Consider the following 22,850-nt stretch of genomic DNA (forward strand, 5'->3'; position numbering starts at 1 on the left):
GCTGTAGGAGGGGATTCCAGGTGGAGGTGGCATGCCCTGCTTTCTGGAGGAGAACCAGTCCCTGCCAGAACCCTTTGCTTGGTCTGGAGGTGCTGTCCAGACTCTAAGGACAAAGGGCTGACATGTGAACTGGGGAAAATGTGGAGGGAGAGGTCATTTCCGATGGAGGGACCCTTGGGGCGACGGCATGGAGGTGAGACAGTGTAGGGTGATTGACAGGGAGCAGGTCGGCCATCGGAGGGCCATCAGGCTGAGGGTAGGACCACCAACGCTCCAAAGCACTGGTTGCCACCGGATGGACGGCAGCCTGGGAACGGGGGTGGCCGCTCAAAGAAAATGCCTGGAGGAGCCTGTGCCTCATTTTTCCTCCTGATGATAAATAAGGCAAAATAGAGAAGCTCATTTCTCTAGAAGGAATTGCAGACTCCTCAAAGATAGGGCCCAGTTTTCTCCCCCTCCTGTCTTTCTGTCACCCCATCTGCTCTCAGTCAGGCTGACCTTGGGCCTTGCCTGCAGCTGGACGGGGAGACCTTGGAAGGCTGCTGTCCAATGAGCTTACATCGTGCCTCCACCCTACCCCAGGCTTTCCTCTCCATTCATCTGTCTTTCTAGCCAAAAACCAATTTCCTTGCCTCCAGACAAACCAATCACATTAGGAAAGGGATGGTTGTAATTCACACGAAAACAACACAAAACAAAACAGAAAGCAGAAACAACTTTGCAAAGATCTGTCCCCTAGGATGCAAAAAAAAAAAAAAAAATCCAAAAGTAAATGAAAGCAGCTTCTCACTGTGAAAGATGCTGGCAGGTGCCAGAAGCCTGACCACACCTGGACACGGCACTGGGAGGCAGGTGGAGTGACTGTTCTGCAGGAGACCCCGGGACCCTGGAGGCTCACTCTATTCGAATGGTCCCAGGCAGACCACCTGACTCCCCAGTGATCCCTTCCTGGTTGGACAAGATACCGCAGCTCTTTGCAGGTCTCCTTCCTGCACCCTTAGCACCTGTCTCAGGGCAGCGAGCCCCTCACATCTCACCAGGCTCACAAAACAGGTTTTGGATGTGCTAAGGACCTTAAGGAGGAAAGCAGCCATCAGTTAACTCACAGCCGTTGACCCCCTCCCTTGCTGTGGCCACGGTGGAAGGACACGGGCACCCATCCCTGCAGGGCCAGCGTCCCTTCCCACCCCTTCTGGCGAGAGCATTCTCCAGGGCTGCTCAGGGTTTGCATTGCTAAGTGGTACTTTGGGAGAAAAATATCTACATTCGTATATATTTCTCTGCCTCTCCACTCAAAATCTCTGGGCTTTTAAATATGAGAGCCTTTTATTTCCTTAAAACAGCAGCTGCTTTCATTTAGTTTGATGGATTTAAAGCCTTTAGAGGCGGGAGGAGCGGACGGGAGGTGGTGGATTTCTCAGGCTACCTGCTTACACCCTCCAAAGGATGACATGTACCTGGTGCACAGGATACGGGAGCTGGGCAAAAACACATCCTCCCTTCTTCATCTTAAGACTTAGGATTTATATGTTCTGAGTGTCCTGGTGAGTGAGATTCCCCCTTTTAAAAGTTTCTCTCCCCAGTCTTCTCCCTTCCCCCCTCCTCGGTTCCAAGACTTTTTCATGGATTTCCCCTTGCCGTTCACCCTGGTGTTTCCTTATCCTCCTGGGAAAACACGGCCAGGCGCTGGGGCCACAACTAGGCTCTCCTCAGTGCCACTCTCCTGGCAGGAAGAAAAAAGCCTGGGGTGGGGGCTCCCCAAGGGTTGAGAACCCTTCCCTTCCAAGCCTTGGAATCTGAGGAACGAGGGCTGGAGCTCTGAGCCCAGAGCTGCTGCTGCTTCTGCCCCAGTCTCATGACTCGTCTGCGGGTGGGGTCTCAGAACTGGCAGCTATATAATGAGGCGGGGGACAGACGGTGATCCTTGTGCAGACCTCCTACTTGAGAGACATGGCATCGCAGGTCCCAGGGTCATGGGTCTTCCTTGGAGAAGTGGCTGATCATAAACTCAGCTGGGAAAGGCTGCCCACCTCCCCCACGGCTCTGTGGGGAGGCCTCCCTTGACCCCACAGAGAGCTGGAAGGTTCTCCACCCTTGGCTCTTGTGACTTCCTCCCTCCCTTTCAGTCTATCTCCCCCTCCAGACCGGAAGCTCCCCGAGGGCTGAGCATCTTCTTTCCTCTTGTATCTCCAGCGCCACGAATTGCAACGAGAGAGTCCTGTGGCTGATTCTGAGCCCTGAGGCTTCTGCTCGCAAGGACTCTGGAGTGTCTGGAGCTCCCCTCAGCACCCGTGGTGGAGGGGACCCCGGGCCTCCAGCCTGCTTGAGGTCCAGCACTGTCCCCTTCGGCTGCCCACCTTCCCCGAGGCTTGTCTGGACTCAAGTTCTTCTCCAGGCAGCTATCTCGGTCTTCCTCTTCCCTCCTGAGGCCCTGTCTCCATCTCTACATCCTGATACCCTCCATCATGGTTCTCAGGAAGAACTCGAGGAGCGGGCTGGATGGGGGTGGGCCTGGCCCGTTCAGGCCTTGTTTCTGACTTCCACTCACCCTGGCCAGCACTTCCTCCATCTCACTCCTCGTCATCCTGGCCGGTCAGCCCAGGCCTCTTCACCTTCTTCCACAAACACTCCTAGCAGGTGGTGGTTTGTTGAAGACACAGGCTGGCTTCCTCCAGCCTCAGTTCCGCCCTCCCTGGATGGACCAAGGACGGGTGAGGCTGGGCCTCTCCATGCAGGGCCCTGGGTTAGCATTCTGCTAGTCCTGCCCTGGACGCCACCTCTGCACTCTGACAGCACATGGGGTTGCCAAGGAAACCTTTTCCAAGGGCTCAGGGCCACCTGGCTCCTTGACGAATTTGAAGATAGGACTGTATCTTGCCAAAGGGCTTCCGCTGCCCTCTTTGGATTGGATCCTCCTGGGTCAAAGGTGGGGAGGGAGGGTCTTCTTAGCCCCCATTTACAGGTGGGGAAGCTGAGGCCTGGGTGGTCAGGTGACATAGTTGGGAGGAGCAGAACCAGGACGGTGCCCTCCTGTGGATGCTCACTCAGGGGCCCGTTCCTGATGAACCACAGTGATGCCTGGGTGAGGGGCGGAGACTCACACTTCCTCTCTTAGCTGCCCATCCAGTGATCTCTTCCACCAGGCAAGGGGCAGGGCCTGCGACCCAGCCTGGGGATTCTCCTTCTATTCCAGGGCTCCATGTTCTGGGATCCAGACTCCACCCCACTTCTCTACTCCTTTGCTCATCCTTGGATGTGACCCATCCTCAGAGGCCTGCAGAGTGAACCTGGCTCATGGGGCTCCCTCTCAGAGGCCTTCTGTCATTGGCCCTTCCTGGGAGCGTCTCTCCTGGGGTGGCATCTCTCCTGAGAGAGCTTCTGAGACCTGCCCCCACCCCAAAGGTACAGTGTGAATGTCACGAGGTTGGCTCTTACTAGATGCTGCAGAAGCCAGGCTGTCTCCTGGGCACTGGGAGGGCCTCTGGGTATTTGTGGCTTTCCTTGAGGGGCAGAGGAACTGGATCTATGTGACTGCTGTCACCTCTATAGCCTGCTTGGTGCTGCCTCCAGCAGATGGCCCACGGTGGCCCCGCTGTGCACCCTGGACCACTGTTGAATCTGCCGGTCTTCCTCCTGAGGGCTGTCCCCTCCCGGAAGCCTCCTCCAGGGGTGCCCTGAGACCTATGGCCAAGAGTCCTGTTAGCTCTCTGGGTGTGATCAGAGCTTGGAGAGGGGAGGGGGAGGAGGCTTCGCCAACCCACCTCCCAGGCAGCTGCTGAGCAAATCCAGGGAGTTAATAGGAGCCACACAAAGCCCTTGATTTGCTCCAGAGATCAAGGGTCAGCCTGAATAACTCATTAATTAACCGAGCAAGGCTTCCTGCTATCGACAAGGTCTGGGAGCTCGGCCTGGGAGCAGACCTCACATCCTGCAGCCAGAAGACCATTCCCAGCTCCCCTCCCCCTCCTTTCTTTCTTCCAACTCAGCACCTGCAGACCTGAGAGATGCCAAGAAGGCCATTCCACCCTCTGACCTCAGCTTTCCAAGGCTCTGGCCTGGCAGGGTTATGAATTTTGATCTTTCAGCTTTTAGGCTTGACCCATGAGCTGTCTTCCTGCTTCCTTCCCTGACCACCCTGCTCAGCCCTCACGGGCATCATAGATGCTCCAAGGATCCAGGCACACACGGGCACCCACACAACCTTCCAACGCTGCTCTTGGATGTCTATCACCAGGGAGAGGACATGACGAGCTGATTCACACTGAGGCTGTGGGCTGACGGTGTTGGGAGAGTGCGTGGGTGGTAATTTCATTGAAACGAAGTTCACGCTTTGACTTGAATGGTGTAAGCTCTAATGGTGGGATTTCAGCAACAGGGAAGGCTAGGCGGCAGAATCCTTTTGGTCTGGAGTTCTTCCCAATGACCACTAGGATCATGGAGTAGGGGTGGCCTCTTTCCGTGCCTATGGCCGAGTCTGCTCTATCCTAGGCAGCTTTTCCTCCCATTAGGGTACAGCTTCTTAGCCACAGATGTGAATATCTAAGCATCTGCTTTGGCTACCTCCACACCCACCCCTGGCAGCACCTCTGAGTTTTCCAAGTGCATGTTCACACTCCCACATCTGTGAGTGTTCCTTGCCCTTAAAAGGAGGCACCCACAGAGGAGACTTCCCCATGGAGGAGACTGGCCACCCAAGTGTTGCTGGAGGGAGGACCCTCTCATCTCCCAGGGGCTCACATGAAGGGAGCACCACAGGACTTGGTTTGGACAGGGCTCTCCCGGCATGGATGGAGAAGGCAATGGCACCCCACTCCAGTACTCTTGCCTGGAAAATCCCATGGACAGAGGAGCCTGGTAGGCTGCAGCCCATGGGGTCGCAAAGAGTCGGACACGACTAAGCGACTTCACTTTCACTTTGCACTTTCATGTGTTGGAGAAGGAAATGACAACCCACTCCAGTGTTCTTGCCTAGAGAATCCCAGGGACGGCAGAGCCTGGTGGGCTGCCGTCTATGGGGTCGCACAGAGCCGGACACGACTGAAGCGACTTAGCAGCAGCAGCAGCAGCTCCCGGCATGGATACAGCTTTCTTCAGCCTGCTATTTCTGGAGACCAAGACAGGGGAGACCTTGATGCAGTTTGCAGCACCTCTGTTATTCCTTGCAGAGCTTGGCTCTGCCGACTGACATTTGCACAGCCCGCTGCTGCTCGTAGAGTCAGCCGTTTCTGGAAGGTCTTGTCGCTGGCTCTAGAGCCCGTTGCTGTTTGTAGAGTCTGTGGTTAGCAGAACCAGGCCTTACAGGCCGAGCTCGTTACTAGCCACAAAGCTGGCTTCCACTTGTAAAGTTTCTTGGAGTTTGTGTAGCCTGATATTGCTTGCAAAGCTCATGAGAATCTGCAGAACTGAGAGCAGATTGTAGAGCCTGTGGTCTGCAGAGTTAGTCCTTGCTGGCAGAGTTCTTCACCCACTTTCGAACCAGGTACTGTCCTTAGGATCTATTGTCTTTAGCAGACGCTGGCTTTGTAAGCTGAGTTCATCAGGAGCTACAAAGCTTACTGCTGTCTGCAGAGCTTGCTCTACCTGCAGAAACATCATTGCTTGCAAAGCTTCTCTTGGTCAGAGAACCTGGGGTTACTGGCAAGTCTGACATCGCTTACAGGGTTCACCACTGATAATAGAGCTTGGGACACATTTTGATTCTATTTCCTATGCCTGGATTATCCACCTTGTGGTGAATTTTTAATGATGAGTGTCCATAGCCTCAGGTTTTAAAGTGTTTTCTTGTACTTGTGGCTTTCGGATTCTCTCCAACACGCCTGGTGTATTTCAGATTCTTTCCAAGACGCCTGGCATGCAGAGACCCCACATCACTCCCTCTGGTCTCCATGTATCCCATGATCTTGGCTCAATGACCAGAGTCAGTTTCCTCTCTAAAGCCAACATGCTCTGAGTTTTCTCCCTCTCAGAGCTAACAGTCTGTATGATCAACTCTTCCATCTTTGCTCAGAGCTCATGAACTTCCAGGCAGGTGCCTGCGTTCTCATCATTATTGGCTCAGTAAGATCTGATGTCCTTTAGCCTATGTGCTGTCCTTAGCATAAAGACCCAATGCTTTTGTATTCACAGATGTTTATAGAATTCATGTGAAGCAGTGGTAAGGAATCCACCTGCCAATGCAGGAGAGGCAAGAGATGCAGGTTTGATCCCTGAGTCAGAAAGATCCCCTGGAGATGGCAATGGCAACCTACTCCAGTATTCTTGCCTGGAAAATTTCATGGACAGGGAAGCGTTATAGGCTACGGTCCACGGGATCACATAGAATTGGACATGATTGAGCGACTGAGCACACAGCACACACACAAAGAATTCATGGATGTGACATCCTGGCAATGAAAGAGTGAGGACTGGACAGAAGCTGGGTGTCTGTGTCACATATGAGGCCAATTCCAGGTCCTGGGGGAAAGCCGTGTGAATTTGGCCTCAGAAACTGGAAGGATAACTCATGATTATGTTCATCAGAGCTGCCTTATGGGCCTCTGTGACCCTCTGGGACTGAGGGGGGAGTGGTTGTTGGCGCTCCTCGAGCAAGGCTGTCCTTGGCTGCAGCTGTTGTTCAGTTGCTAAGTTGAGTCCAGCTCTTTGCAACCCCTTGAACTGCAGCACGCCTCCACTATCCTGGAGTTTGCTCAAACTCATGTCCATTGAGTCGGCGATGCCATCCAAACATCTCATCCTCTGCCACCCCCTTCTCCTTCTGCCTTCAATCTTTCCCAGCATCAGGGTTTTTTTTTCCCAGTGAGTCAGCTCTTCACATCAGGTGGCCAAAGTATTGGAGTTTCAGCTTCAGCATCAGTCCTTCCAATGAATATTCAGGGTTGATTTCCTTTAGGATTGACTGGTTTGATCTCCTTGCTGTCCAAGGGCCTCTCAAGAGTCTTCTCCAGTACCACAATTCGAAAGCATCATTTCTTCAGTGCTCAGCCTTCATTATGGCCCAACTCTCACATCCGTATGTGACTACAGGAAAAACCATAGCTTTGACTATATGGACCTTTATAAGCATAGTGATGTCTCTGCTTTTTAATATGCTATGTTTGGCTGCAGCTGGCATGCCTCAATCAGTCCTGGTCACCCATGGACACATTCAATCCGTAAAACCATACCAACTTAGGGCCCCTGTGCTGAACTGAGTGTTTTTGTTTTTTATTTATTTTTGGCTGTGCTAGGTCTCTGTTGCTGTGTGCCAGCTTTCTCCAGTTGTGGCAAGTGGGGGCAGTGTATGGACTTCTCACAGCAGGGGCTTCTCTTGTTGCGGAGCATGGGCTCTGGGTGCACAGGCTTCAGTAGTCATGGCACCCGGGCTTGGTTGCTCCACAGCATATGAAATCTTCCCAGACCATATGTCTAACCCATGCCCCCTGCATTGGCAGGCAGATTCTTATCCACTGTACCACCAGGGAAGTCCTGGGCTGAGTGTTTTTTATGGGGACATAGTCTTTTAAACACATATGTCCTCGGAAGACAGAGTTTGGAGGCGTGATTTGTCATATGGAGGGACTTTTCAGAAAACTGGAAGGAAGATCAAATAGCAATTTCCAGTTTCTTCTTACTGAAACCTAGCAGTTTACTTTGTAAATGATATAGGCAGCAGTGAGCAAGGGTGATGGAGTACAAGGAACCGACCCCGATGTCACCAGCATTTCTTCAGGAATTTTCCTCAGTATTACCACTGCCCAGGACTTGCTACGGCTGAACATAGTGGGTCCAGCTAGAGACCTTAACACCAAGGGTTTCTGTTCTTAGGAAATCTGTGCCACCAAAAGTCAAGTCAGAAGGTGGTCACTCCTTTTACATAAAGTGAAAGTGCAGTCGCTCAGTCGTGTCCGACTCTCTGCGACCCCATGGACTACAGCCTACGAGGTACTCCATCCATGGAATTTTCCAGGCAAGAATACAGGAGTGGGTTACCATTTCCTTCTCTGGGGGATCTTCCCGACCCAGGGTTCAAAACCGGGTCTCCCGCATTGCAAACAGACGATTTTACCATCTGAGCCACCAGGGAAGCTCATAAGGAATTTGCGAAATAACTCCTGGATACATTTGAAACAACACACTCCTTTCCATAGCCCAGCTATATACATCCATCTCTTAGGCTGTGATGGGTTCCCTACCAGCTCTCAGTTCTGCCCCAGAGACCCCAGGAGGCTGCCACTGAGGACCTCACTGGACCAACGACCCTCAGTGATGAGGTCTGGACCTTCTGACCAGCTCTGCCTCTCTACCTTGGGACGGCCAGAGGTTCCATTTATAGAGCGAATCCACAATCCACGGATGGGGCTTAAGCAAACTCTTTGCCTTACTTAAAGCTCCATTTTTTCTGTCCTTTGTTCTTAGAAGAAAATGAGCTCTAGATACGGTGCACTGTTGGCTTTGTCCACAAGGCCCGAGGCAAGCGCTGCTCAGGAGATAATTCAGAGTGCTAATGGCATACAGATGCATGCTAATTCATGAGCGCACACACAAATTAGGCTGCAATTATCACAGGAACTATTCGCTAATGCTGGTTACCATTCGAACCATTACTCAGCATTGGTTACTGCCGACGGCTGGTCAGTATGACTCAGCAGGAGGCCTGCCTCTTAGGCAGGCTCAGAAACTAATGGAAACTTGAGTCAACGTCAAGTAACAGCCTCTCGCTGCTTCCACGTGGGAAGTGGGCCTCCCAAGGCTGACTGTGGGAACGGAACAAGCCTGCTGGAAAGTGACACTCCGATCTCATCGGGGGAAGGAAAAGCCGGTGACAAATACCACACAATACACTGTGGAGTGCTTGTGGAAGGCCAAGGGGTAATGCAGAGGTATGTACGTTTGTGGATAGCTCATTCCTGGCTGTCTCCTGTGTGCTGGGAAAGTGTGAGACTTGGAGGATTAGACGTAGGCTAATAAGTGACTTGTGGAACAAGAGCCACCCACAGAAGCAGCCAGTTAACCCACAGGCGTGGGGGCTGATTCACTGTTGAGTCCTGGAGGGATTCACCGGGGTCCCCTGGAGAAGGCGGGGCTTGAGCTTTAGAGTCAAGGATGGGACCGATTTTAGCGGAGGCGGGAGGAAGGTGGTCAGAACGCCTGCCAGGCCGTGTGGTCGTACATCAGAAAGGCCACCGAGACACAGTGGGAGCCTCTGCTCCGCCAGAGGTTGCCATTACCACCTTGTCTTGAGGGTTCCACCAGAGGAGGCATGTGCGTGCGTGCTAAGTTGCTTCAGTCATGTCTGACCCTTTGCAGCCCCATGGACCTGCCAGGCTCCTCTGTCCGTGGGATTCTCCAGGCAAGAACACTGGAGTGGGTTGCCATTTCCTTCTCCTGGGGATCTTTCTGACCCAGGGATTGAACCTGCATCTCTTATGTCTCCTGCGTTGGCAGCAGTTTCTTTACTATTCGCACTACCTGGGAAGCCCATAGGAGGCAAATTTTGTAGCAAAGGAGTCAGAGCAGTTTAACAGATTACCTCTTAGCAACATGGTTGGGCTAGAATTAGCTTTCACGTATGTCTGTTGGGGAAGGCACTCAGGACAAGGCAGGGTTGGGGGTAAGTGAGGGGTGGTCTCAGTGGTACTGCTGAAACAGCTCCTGGCATGGCCAAATTCCTTCCACCAGAGAGGGGAGTATGGCCAGTCAGTGGCAGATGCTTGGTCCACAGTGTGTGTGCAACAGAGTAGGAGCCAACAATGAGCTTCACACTGACCACAGAGCCCAGCAGAAGTGGGAGGGGATCTGGGTGTTGCCCTTGTAGCCATCTGGCCTCCCCTATATCACAAGGGCTCCTCTGGCACTACCTGGTCATCTCAGGAGGGCAAATGAGAGGGGTCCAGTGGCCCCATGTCCCACTTCCCTTCAAGCAGGAAGCTGGGGATCCCCCTGCTGACCTTGGTGCCACATCTTTTCTCTCCACCCTCCTCCTTGCTTCCCTGGAGGACTTCCTGTCAGGCTGGCCATCTATGGGCTCTGCGGGCATCCTGACTTCTCTGCCAACCCTCCCACTGTGCATGTGCCCTGAAATCTCCAAGGTGCAGCTGGGTGAGCTCCCGGCCGCCAGAGTCTAGAGCTGAGGCTGCAGCAAGGCGCCACTAGCATCCACTCTTCTCTGCTGAGCTGGGACCTGGGGCACCGTTTTGCTGAGAGATGGGAGTGTGCTGCAGGGAGATGGAAGAAAAAAAAAAAAGCCTGCTTGCATGAATAGATGGCCCGATGTGACTTATCTCAGCCAACTTGGGGCACACGGTGTGGAAGACCCAGGCTAAACCCCACAGTTCTCTGCAGAGCGTTTCAGGGAAGCCCTGCCTGTACTCTGTGGACAGCGGGAAGAAGACCCAGCCCTTGTCTGCAGGGAGCCACTGCTCTAGGAGGCATGATGAATATGTAGAAGTCCCCCAGGACTGTCCTTGATGGTTTTGACAGGGGTGGGGGCATAGTTTATAGGTGCAAAGTGAAAAATTGGAACCTGTTGTTCCAAAATTACTAAAAATTTAGAACTGGTGACAACAGAGCATGGAACCAAGCGCCGGCCCTCTGTGCATGGGGCACCTGCTCACGAAGCTGGCTGGGGAAGAACAGGTCAGAAAAGGAAATGTTCTGCTGTGCCCCAGCTCTGCCCACCCCGTTCCCTCCCTGATACTCCAGGACCAAACTGGGACCACCCACTGGGGCTTGGACTTTTCCTTGGAAGGGGCTTCGAAGGACAATGGCCTCTGCTTTCCTCCACCGTCTTCAGACCTGCCCAGCGCTCTCGCCCTGAGACCAGGGCGGTCCCAGCTCCCATCCTGCTCAGTGCCCAGGCCCCTGAGTGATCCTGCCAACCTAGTGCTTATTTACCTCTGGCCCCCACCCCAGTTGAGTGCGAGGCATCATGGGGTTCCTCCCTCCCTCCCTGCAAGGCCATCAAGTCCCTCGGGAGGGCCCCCCTGGTTGGTGGTAATGGCACCTCCTGTCCCCTCCCCGACATGGACACACCATGCCCAGTGCCACCCCAGGCCCCCAGGCCCCTCCTCCTGACCCCAGACTTCAGCTACCCCTCCCTGATAGGCCCCCCAGCCCCGGGGCATATGTACAGAAATGCCACTCAGCAGAACAACCCAAATCGAATGAACGTTCCTGGGAAAGCTGCGAGCTTCCAAATTAGCAGTGCATAATTAGTTTCGTGCAGAACCCTCTCGGAAGCGCTGGGCGCTGGCTGGTGAGACAGACAATTAGTTTCTGCGAGGAGGAAGTGGAGGAGAGCAGGGAAAGATTGAGGGGAGCGGGGTGGGGACGGGGTGTTGGGACAGGGGTGTGCATTGACTGAAAGGCAGATGCATTCAGATAGCCGAGGTTTACAGCCCACCCAGCAAGGCACAGCCCTGCCCCTCCAGGACGTTCTGGCTTCAGTATACACTCAGGTGGGCCCTTCCAGACCACTGGGAAGACTGCACGGAGACATTCTGGATCACGCGTGGGCCCTCAGGGGAGACGCCGTGTTTGCCCACATCTGGCCCGTGACTCAGGACTCTGGCTGGCCCGGGGTTCTGGGTGTGGAGGTGTGCCCTGCAGAGCAGCTGGCGGAGACTCAGAGCCCTTGTGCGTTCCAGGGCTCCTGGCACTCAGGATCCCAGCGGCCCCACGAGGGGAGGCGTCTCACGGCTGGAGAGCATCCAAGCCGTGCTGCAGCTCGCCGAGGCTGGTGAACAGGGAGCCAGGGTGACAGCGTCATCGCCAGACTCTCAGACCCAGCTTGCTCCTCCCACTCCACACGGGTGACCGGCTGAGGGGAGAACCTTGACCTGCTGTCCTCAGATACACTCGGGCAATAACCACCTGCTTGGCGTGCATACCCAGTGGCTGAACAGGTCCCCAGAGACTCTCTGTGGCCCCTCCCGAGGCCCCTAGGATCCCTCCAGCCACCCTGTCCAGGCCCTGCCAGGCACTCTCCCCTCTCTCTCTGCTCCCATACTTCAGGGGGCTGGCACATCCCTTGATGCACCAGTAACACCAGAGAGCTTCAGTCGCGTCCGACTCTTGGCGACCCCATGGACTGTAGCCCCCCAGGCTCCTCTACCCATGGGATTTTCCAGGCAAGAACACTGCAATGGGTTGACATTTCCTCCTCCAGGGGAACTTCCTGACCCTTGGATTGAACCTGTGTCTCTTAAGTCTCCTGCACTGGCATTGGCAGGCAGGTTCTTTCCCAGTAGCGCCACCCTGATGGGTTCATGACAGTTCCCTATCCCCAGCCATGGCTTGACAGGCTGGACCGGCCCCTCTGCCTCACTCACCCACCCCTGCCCCTCCAGGCCTAACAAGAGTGATGGTGGCGACCTCTTACCCACTCAGTTGTATCCTCTTGATGGTTTGGGGGGGAGGGGGCCCCAGCATGATGCTGACGGCGGAGGGGTCAGTTTGGAGGTGAGGTGCGGAAGTCCACTCTCTTCTCTCACCCTCAGGTAACCGAGAGTGGGCTCTGCATCAGCCCTGGGAAGGATGGCAACCCCAGCCTTGTGTCCTTGGAAGAGGCTCCTCCTCCCATCCCCCAGCCTGACCCACCTGTGAGACGTCAGGGAACCCAGGGCAGGACAACGCGGTCCCAGCGCGGCTGCCTCTCCCTGTGGTCCCGGGCAGGTCTCTCCACCTCCACGGGCCTTACCTAGTTTCCCTGCCTATCCGTTGTTGATAACAGAACCTACTCCCCACCACCACCGCCCCCCACCCCCGCTTCCTCAAGGTTTTGTGGGGTCAGTTGCAGCAGAATATTACAGGCCTTCGATTGATGCCGCCGTGCTCCCCGCTCCCAGGGGTGATGGCTGAGCCATGTGGATGCTCAAGTTCACCGCAACACCGAAGCTGGCTGAGAGCTTGGGAGGGTGGTATCTCTCAGGCTGGGGTTCTTCTGGATCTCTGGTCCCAACCGCGGGGCCTGCCCGAGGAGAGCTCTTTACGTGGAGGCGTGCAGTCTTTATTGCTTATTATATATTATTTATTTAGTCTTAATTTATAATTGCATGATTGCCAGAGGATCTTAGCGCCATAGGGACAGAAATGTGCTGCCCAGTCCTCAATAAAGAATGCTTTTCCTGCCATAAATAAACAGAATAGCCAATCAACTACCCATCAAATTGCCTGGCCCTGGCACAAACAGAGCGCCGCTAATGAGACACAACACGCATTAGCTTAATGCTTTACCAGGGGAAGCAGGGTGGCCTCCGAGTGCCAGCCTGGGCCACAGCGGCGACCGGAATGGGTGGGTCTCCATGTGGGCACTGGGGGTGGGGGCTCCACCTGTGAGCCCCCCAGTGCCAACCAGTCACCCCAAGGAGTTGGGGCTCATCTCAGTGGGGTCACTGCTGTGGGTTCACTGCGACTCAAGTCATCAGGGATTGACCTGTGTGTCCAGTCCTGTACTGGGTGCTGTGGGCACCTTCTGGGGAGTCTGGTGTTTGTTCCGGGAGATACGATTCATGAGTACGACATGGGTTAGAGCAGGAGTGAAATCATGTGGCTAGGGCCGGGGACGTTTCCTGATGTGGGTGGGGGAGGGCGTCTGGGAAGGCTGCACAGAGGAGGAAGGCATGAGCTCCTCCTCCAAAGACAAGCGAGAAAGGAGAGTGAGTGCGTTCAGGTGAGAGTCACAACATGAGCCCAGGCGTGGAGGGAGAGGAGCAGTGAGCTGGCTGCAGAGATGGGTGCCCAGGGGCTGACACCTATGCTGGGACCGGCCAGAGGATGCAAGTGCTGAGGGCTGGGGTGGGAATCCAGGTTGTGCTTGGCAGCACCAGGGACTCATGGAGGGTCCTGGAGTTCTGGGACGATCAGCATGGCAGAGCTGAAGCCTCTGTGGAGCAGGTTTACCCGAGGTCCTTTCCTGCCCCGCCTTCCCCTGCCCGCTGTCCCCCGCCCAGGCCGCCGGGGACTGGGCTCGCGAGGAAGTGGGGAGGAACAGCTCCCTCTTGCTCTGTCTGCTCTTTATCACTGTCAGCTGCTTAAAGCCAAGCCTGAGCAACCACCTCCCCAGCAGAGCTGAGCTCCCCGAAGATAAGATGAATGTCTGCAGGCCCCAGAGCTGTGATGCTCTAGAGGAAGTGGAAGGGGAGGAAGAAGGAATAAACACCCGTCACATTAATAAGAGTTGGGGAGAAGTGAGGGGCTGAAGCCAGGAGTCTCCAGATGGTGTTTAGTGAAATGACAGTTTGGTGCTTAAGAGGAAAAATGGAACCGTGGGATGCTGGGAGTTTCGGTCTTCGTGGGGTGGGGGTGAGGGGTGGGCACATGAACCCCGTGTAAGACCTGTGCCCACAGGGGCCTGACTGGAGCCCGTTTCGGGTCCCAGCAGTGAGAGAGAAATGCCTCCAGGGTGTCCGGGGAGGGGTCCCTCGCAGCAGCTCTGGTCCTGAGGTTTCAGGGGCATATCCACCTACATTTTCCAACATCCTCCCAGCCTCTGAGAAATTAGCAGGCTAATCCTTGTGCCAATGCTGTGCCCACAGGGATGGGCGGGGCGCAGGCCATTTCCTCTGGGAGCAAGTGGTCCAGGGTGAGGGACTGGCTAAGAGGTCATGTCACAATATGGCATTTGAGGAATGCACGGGAACTTCTGGGAATCCCGGAGAGGAGGCATCTTATCCAGCCTTGTCCAGACTGGGGAAGGCTTCCTGGAGAAGCCGATGGCTGGGCTGAGTCTGGAGTGTTGGCTAGGGCTTGGGTTACAGAAGGATGCCAGGCAAAGGGAAGCAACAGAGCTGAGCATGGGGTTGATGCTGTGCAAGAAGCAGAGAGTCAGGGCTTCCTGGGTGCTGGGGTGTCCCTGGTGTCAGGGAGGAGCTGTGCAGACAAGCTGGGCTAACAGTCAGGGGTGGCTGGGGGAGGGCCTGTCCTGTTCACTGGGAGTGTGGCTGCAGGATCTACCCAGTCCCCGCTCCCTGGTCTACCCTGAGTGCACTTCCGTGGGTTAAACAGAATGCGCTTTCAGCATCCATCCTTGAGGGTTCAGGCACTTTCTCTGCTCTCCCCTGAGGGCAGAGGCCTGGAGTCTGGCAGCTATGAAGCAGTACCCAGGGGAGCGGTGGGCCCAAGTGGAGGGAGGCCATTTCTCTCGGCTCCGGCTATCCTAGTGGAGGCTTTGTTTGTTAGCCCTATGGAGCCGCTACACTCTGGGACCCACAGTCCAGCAAAGGCAAGATCTCCTTGTGGCCCAGGCCGGGGATGACATGGCAGGGAGGCTGGTGTTGGGTGGAGGCTGATGGGGGGACAGGCAAGGGCGGGGAGCAGGAGACAAAGGAGGGAGCAAGGCAAGGAGAGTCGAGGAGTCGTCGCAGGCTTCAGAATCCATTCTGTGTCGACTTCCCCCCAAGTCACACAGCTGCCAGGGTTCAGACAGATGCTGTGATTAGCATTTTAATGCATTTCAGAGGACCTTGTCCAAACTACTCTGGAAATCAGAAATCAAGAGTTTATCTTCAGCTGTCCCTGTAGAGCAACCTTCCCTTTTAATTCTAAAAGGAGCCAGAGGACAGCGTGCATGCACATGTGTGTTTGTGCGCCTGGGTGCCAGAGTGTGCACACCTCCCTGTGTGTGTTTATGCATACACACACATCTCATATGTGCATGGAGCTTCCTGCACACACACACATGCCAGGCTCCCCGGTGTACGTGTGTGGGCACCTTTGAATGTTGAGTGCAGGTGTGCGTCTGTGCATGCCCATGGACAGTTCGCACATGCATGCTTATTCTTCACGTGCCTTTGCAAGTGTGATTTCATCCAGGAGCACTCATGTGGAAGCGGGGGTAGCTGGACGTGGGATGAAAACAGGTCAGGGCTGAGTGACTCAGGCTGTCAGGGCGTCTGGGCCTCAGGACATGGGAAATGCATTTCAGAGGCGGCTACGGTGGCCTGGCTTCATCCCAAACCCGGGTTTCCAGACAACACAGGCCAGCCGTATTTTTGAGCAAAGTGGAATTTCTGGAGTTAGAATTCCACTCCCTTTGGACAGTGTTGGCATCGCAGCCCAGCCTCTGAGATGACTCTGGAGCCCCGCATGGGGGCAGTGGAGCAGCTTCTGGAGGGTCAGGCATGGGTGGGGTTGGGAAGTCAGGAGCCATTCCAGACACATCCTGTGGGGAGGGGGCTGCCCCTCACCTTCAGGCTGGTTGGCACCAGCCAATCAACTGGCTTCAGATGGAAGGGTTTCCTTCTCGTTCCTTTGTCACCCTCCCCAACACTCTCCCCTGGGAGGTGTAGCTCTCAGTCCCAAACCCAGATTTCCAGGACTCCCTACCCAGCCCAGGGACAAGGGAACAGTGCTTTCCTCCACTGGCGAGAGGCACCTATTCACCTGGCAAGACGGTGTCGACTCTTAGGGATATGGATCTGCAATACCAGTGGCCCCCTTCTCAGGGTCAACTACAACTCCAAGCCTTTAACCCCTGCCACACCAGCTCCCCACATAGTGTCATTACGGCAGAGTATCAACTTGTAGTCTCACGAACCCCTGAGGTTGCTCTGGACTCCACAGAGTGGATAGCACAGTGACAGGGGTTGGGGGTGCTTCTATTAAAAGGCAGGCAGGGAAAAAACAGACAGTTCCTTGTGAATTTGTTTAATGTAAATACACCCTCTATTTATCTTTGGATGTTAATAAATTCATGCATTATTACAAAATCCCTCATACCAGCAGACCACGCTGTGTTAGATCAGCTCGCTTTAAGAGATTTCCTGTTGGCAGAATTCAAAGCCCACACCTGCAGCAGGCCCAGGCACAAGGATTTAACTAAACGCCACAGATAATTAGATCAGTTAACCTCGCAAATTAAAACAAGCACATCGCATTAGCTCAGTTTATCCTAAAAGAAAATATTAAGTTCCCCCAGATAAGTCCTTTAATAAGAATGGAGGGAGACAGCATGTATTGTCTTTCAGGACCTATGGGCAGGAGGCAGGGGGGCTCAAACAGCGGCCAGACAGCAGGATTGTCTGATGGGTGACTGATCGGGTTCTTGCCTAGTGATCTAACAGGGTTGGAAATGTCTGTGGAACATCCAGGTGGGGTGTGGGCTGGAGCACACAAAACAGCAGCAAAGCTCCCAGGGGTCTGAGAGGCATGAGGGTCATCAGTGGGATCTCGTCTGCTCTGCAGGTCCATAATGCAGAATAGTCCCCAGGGACACCCTGGGAATATAGAGAATGGGGTTCACTCCATCAGGGGAGGCCTTCTAGAGAGGCGGTGACCCACCTACTGAAAGTTCCTTCTGTGTGAGGGGCTCGACGCTCAAGGAGTTGGTTGAAGTCTTTGTAAAGTTTGAACTCACCAAGTCAGAATGGAAGGGGTAATCTGGACTACAGGAGAAGTCAGTCTTTGCAAAATCTATAGCATAAAACATTTTAAGCAACAAAGAAAGAGTGTAGACAGTATTGCTGTCTGAAGGCATATGTTGTCTACCTAAGAGAACAACAGCATTTACGAGTGGCTCACTGCTTCCACTGTCACACCAGGGCTGTGCTAATTACACACACTTTGTATCTGTTCATTAAAGTAGGCTTGGCAGGACATTAACATGGAAGCACTATTGGATCATCTACTCAGAAGTCATAAAACTGCACTAAGCAACCCTGTCATATGGATGCTAACGGGAATGGGTGTCCCCCTAGCGCTGCTGAATTGGGCTGGGTTGAACAGATGACCAGATTCATCAGTCGTGATGAAGGCTGTGTTGTAAACAAGAAAGGACCTGAATGTGGCATGTGGGCAGAGCCATGCCCACTGTCCATGGACCTTCACAAGCCATGTACCCTCTTTGGGCTACTGTGTTTCCCATGTACAATGGTGGGGAGAGGATGGTGCTAAGGCCATTGCCCTTTCTACTTCTCTGAGGGTCTCTGGCCCTCAGGAAGAAAACATAACGGTAGAGAAGCATCTCATTCATGGATCAAACTCTTCTAGCCTGAGAGGAGGAATGAAGGTCTTCCAACAACGCCAGACAGACAGTGTGGGTGCCCAGGGCTCCCAGAGTTGGACGGGCACTCAGATCATGGCAGGAGCCTTTGTAAAATGTGGATTTGCAGGCCCACCCTGACCTTATGCCTCTGTGTGTGTGTGTGTGTGTGTGTGTGTGTGTGTGAGAGAGAGAGAGAGAGAGAGAGAGAGAGAGATTGAACCTCTAGTCCTTGCACTTGTAACAAACTTGAATGTCTCAGAAACTTCCATGTGCAGCCAGGTGGTTTGGGGACCTCTTCAGCACTCTCCTTCAGATGGGACAAGCCCTTCAAATGGTTGTGTGTGGGGGAAGTCAAGTTCCTCTCACCAGCTTCAGGGTCCAGAGGAACCCAATTTCCCCTCAACCCCTCTCCAGCAGGCCTTCCCAACCCCAGAGAGTAGCCCCTGCCAACCCAGGCCTAAGGTATGCCAGCTGTACCCATTGAGGCTGTCACTCTCTTACTCTGGAAGCTTTGATAGCTCCCAAGTACCCAAAGAGACTGAATTGCTCAGTGGGATGTTCAAGAACTTCCCCACTGGGGTCCCAAGCCTCCTCTAACTCTAGGACCCCTCAACCTCTTTCTGAGAGCTGCAGGAGTGCAGTCTCCCTCCCTCCCTCCTCCTCCACGTGTGCCATCACCTCACTGGAATGCTGTGCCCAGCCCCTCTCCATTCACCCAAATCCTGCCAGTCCTTCCCAGGACAGCGGCTCTGGTGCTCAGGGCAGCAAGGCTCACAGAAGGCACTCTCTAGATACAGCTTTGCAGAGCTCCCTGACTACTCAGAGCTCTACGCTTCAGCCCAGGGTCTCACCGCATGGCATATACATCAGTTCCCCTCTGCAGGAGGGGAAGTCCCAGGGTAGAGGAGTCCTTGCCCTCTCTTTTGTGCCCACCCGCCAAGCAGCACCAACACAGGGCCAGGCTCCTGATGGGTGCTCAGGAAACACTTACCAATTGAATGAAAAACCTTCTCTCAGGCTCTGAACAGTCCCAGCTGTTGGATGCCAGCTGTCAGAGCTGCTGGGAGAGGCCAAATGCATATTCATTTCAGATTCCTGGGTCGCCCTGCCTCGAAGGGCCTCCTGGACCATCAGAAACCACGTGGATGCCGGGATCGTGCAAACTCTCAGCACGGACTTCGTTAACATCTCTCGGGGACTGAGGGGCAGGAAGGGGCAGGAACCTCCCTCTCCAAGCACAGCCAGGCCTCAGCTGGGACAGGACCAGGGGTCTGAGGGATGTTCCCACCACTCCCACACCTGGCTTCCTCTCACTGAGGTACGTCGGCCCCCCATGTGGCCAGCCCTGTGTCAGCCATGGGGCTATGTGCCCTGAGCCAGCTGTCTGCCAGGCCAGGGCAGGAGGGGTGGGGACAGACAAAGGGGGCCATGCCAGGGGACTCCCTCCTGGGCAGGGTGGGGGTGCAGGTGATGGCCACAGCAACAGCGGCAACAGGGGGGAGCCCATTACAGAGTTCCCACATGCACACAGGGTGTTCATCGCTTTGCTGGCATCACTTCATGTAGCAGTCCCTGGGCAGAGGCACTGTTGGCAGCCCGGGGTCTAGAGGATGAAACCGAAGCACAGAGGGGTGAAGCGGTTTGTGCAAGGTCACAGAGCTCAGAGTGGTGGAGCTGGGTTGGCTGAATTTGGGGCCTGAAACTGCCCAGAGATGTGGTGGGTCCCGAGTGTCCTCCGAGAAGGGAGAGATTGGGAGGGCTGGGTGGCCCTCCTCTTGGAAGGAGGCTGACAGTGCGAGTCATGGGTGTAGCTGGGGTTGAGGACTGGGTTGGCAGGGGTGTGCTGTGGGGCCATTTATGATGGAGACCCAACAGGAGCACAGAAAATCATGGTCTTGGCTCACCTCACAGAAATGAGTCGTCCAGCATGGGGTTCCTGCATTGTTCTCCTCCTGAGTCTCCCCTACTTCTCCCCCTCTCCACCCCCCATCCCCAGGGACTCAGTCCCAGCTTGAATGCTTCTGTGACGGGAGGCTCACTCCCTTATGGGACAGCCCGCACCCTGGGGAGTAGCGAGGGCTGGGCGGGCCTTTCTGGGGCTTCAGGCTGAGCCCAGATGGAGGGCCTGAGGAGCCGGGGGCCACACAAGCCAGCCAGGGTGTCTCTCACCCCTTCCCTTCCCTACTCTCAGCGCAGCTCAGTGGAAGTCAATCACGCGGGCACATCCTTCGTCCTCAGGCAAGCCTGGCACAGATCGCACACGCCTCACTAGACACCCCCGACAACAGGCCAGAAGCACGGCTGCTTCCGTTTCTGAAAAGTCAAGTTGTCACCCTGAAAACTGGCAGGGCTCTTTCAGAAGGTGTGCGTCCCCCCAGGCCACAAAACGAGAGTGGGGACCTGACCGTGGGACCCCCGTGACATGGGGACAGCTGGGGTGTGGCACAGCGGCCTCTGACTCTCTAATATTTAAGCCACATACAGGGGTGCAGAAGGATACCAGTCCAAGAGAGATGTAGAAGATAAAAATATGATAGCTAAGGGACTGAAATCTTCATCCCCCATGAAGGATTGCATGGGATTAGAAACCATGTCAGCAGTCGGATGGGCATGCTGAGTCAGCAGTACTGTGTTGAAGAAGCAGCTCTTAGGACACCCTCTTTCTGAACAACTCTTTCTGAATCAGCCTCCTCACACCAGGATCAGGGTCAGGGTCAGGATCTGAGCTGAAGGCAGACACTGCAGCTGTGTGGGGTGGGCTGCTGCTCTGCGCGCTGCCCAGCCTGCCCTTCTGTAACCCCACCCATGTCTAGGAGGCTAATGGGGGGACTCTCTTGGCTCCTACCCATTATCCATCCTCTCTCCCCTCTCACTGATAAAAGCGGGTGTGATCATGGCAGATACATGCCTCTTTCTTTGCAAGATATCCCTTTTCTCAGCCTCCTTTGCAGCTAGGGTGGTCACGGACATGTGAGTTCGTCTAGTTGTGTCTGACTCTGCAACCCCATGGACTGTAGCCCGCCAGGCTCCTTTGTCCATGGGCGTCTCCAGGCAAGAATACTGGAGTGGGTTGCCATGCCCTCCTCCAGGGAATCTTCTCAATCCAGGGATCAAACCCATGACTCTTATGTCTCCTGCTTTGCCAGGCAGATTCTTTACCACTAGCATACATAGTTCTGGCTAACGAGACCCACAGAGAATTCTACTGGGGAGGGGCCTTGGGAAGTCTTTTGCATTCCCGATAAAAGGGACAGACACACCTGGACTTACTCTGCTGGACTGTGGGTATGATGCGTGGAGCTGAGGCAGCCATTTTATAACCATGAAAAAAGAGACTGATGCTGACGTTATGCTGCCAAGCCAACATCAGATCCCGAGTCCGTGCTAACGCAAAAATCCAAAGCTTCATTTGTTGAAGCCACTGCAGCCAAACACATTTCAACTAACTGGGCAGTCACTGAAATTGAGGTTCAGAGGGGTTAAGTGACTCTCCAAGGGCACACAGTCAGGCTCCAGGCAGAACTGGGGCTGGAATTCGACTCTGTTCCCCATGCAGAATAAGGCTTCTCCAACCCAAAGGCAGGTTTGGAGTGTGGTGACAGCTGTGGGGCCGCTGCCCTGCCTCACGTGGCCCCCGGGGGGTCTAGCAATCCCACCAGAGCCTCCTGTGGGAGCAGCCTGGTCCTGACTTTGGGGTGACAGAAACAGAAGAAGGTGACCCCATGGCCGCCCTTGTGATGCTTGGCCCCACAGGATGCAGTGGAAGAGGAGTGGGCACTGGAACCAGACCCCTCCCTGGTGAGTGAGCCCCTCCCCCTCAGTCTCCTCGTCCATAGACCATTGCTGCCGATGCTTACACGAGAGTGCGCCCCTGTGATGCTGTTTTGACAGATAAATGAGAGAAATCTGTGAAGCGTCAGGCCTTCGGGGAGTCCTCAATGAGTGGTGGTTGTCACCCTGTGGCATTTAATCACTTCCTATTCATGTTTCTGGGGTCACCATCTAAAAAAACCCACTTGCATTCAAATGCTTTTCTGAAGTCTGCTTCTGGGAATACTTAAACGAAGTGTCTTTGAGAGCCTAAAGTTAGGCCAGTGGTCCCCAGACTTTGCACGCACATGATGCTCCTAGCGATCTTGTTAAAATGCCGCGGGGTGCAGGCTGAGTGACCTGGCTCAGCTGGTCCTGGTGGTGCTGAAGACTCTGCACATCTAATAGGCACCTGGTGATGCTGACGCTCTGGACCCAGGTCCACCCTTAGCCAGGGCTTAGATCTCCGGCTCTGCTGACCTTGCTCAGACCAAGGGGAGACTGATGTGGGTTAGAGCAGCCTAGGAGAGCTTCCTAGATGAAAGCAGGGCTTGGAGCTAGGTCTAGAGGCCCTGGAGGACTGGGGTGGGTGGGCAGAGGGAGGCAGGGCCTTCCCAGGGAGGAGGGAGGCTGGGGATTGCTAATGCCCAAATTACGCCTGAGTGAGCAGGATGTCCAGGACTCATTGCCTGGAGTTGCCTGAGGCCTGCAGGCTGTGCGGGCTGGACGTTCTGAAGGGCAGCAATGCGAGAAAGGCCTGCTGCCTTTCCCACCACAGTCTCCCAGAACCCCCAGTTCTGGGAGGACAATTCAGACCTTCCTGGCTCCCCGAAGTCAGCCCTCCTTACTCCCTTTCCAATCTCCTCTCCCTGATGCACACCTGGACTGGTGTCCCTGTCCACGGGGTCCTTCACGGTCATTCCAGTCACAGTCCTTCCCTCTTCTGAGATGAGTGAAGCTTAGAATCCAAATCACACCGTTGACCATTCTGTATTTTTATTGTCCTGTAACTATCTCATGAATGAGTTAGGAGCCGCTGGATGTTACTGTGCCAGAGGACCCTGGTCAAACACACTCAACA

General features: G+C 54.7%; 1 protein-coding gene and 1 long non-coding RNA gene across 51 annotated transcripts in view; one reads left to right on the forward strand and one right to left on the reverse strand.

Annotated features, from left to right (window-relative positions):
- CELF4 (CUGBP Elav-like family member 4) overlaps positions 1–22,850 on the reverse strand; it is a 312,994-nt gene that overhangs the window by 200,170 nt on the left and 89,974 nt on the right. The window lies entirely within an intron of this gene.
- Positions 1,172–12,338, forward strand: LOC123331118. Its single transcript, XR_006547582.2, has 4 exons — positions 1,172–1,544; positions 2,194–2,711; positions 3,194–3,402; positions 11,625–12,338. It is a non-coding gene; the product is annotated as an uncharacterized LOC123331118 (long non-coding RNA).

This window comes from Bubalus bubalis, chromosome 22 (genome assembly GCF_019923935.1).
Source record: "Bubalus bubalis isolate 160015118507 breed Murrah chromosome 22, NDDB_SH_1, whole genome shotgun sequence".
Classification (NCBI taxonomy): domain Eukaryota; kingdom Metazoa; phylum Chordata; class Mammalia; order Artiodactyla; family Bovidae; genus Bubalus; species Bubalus bubalis.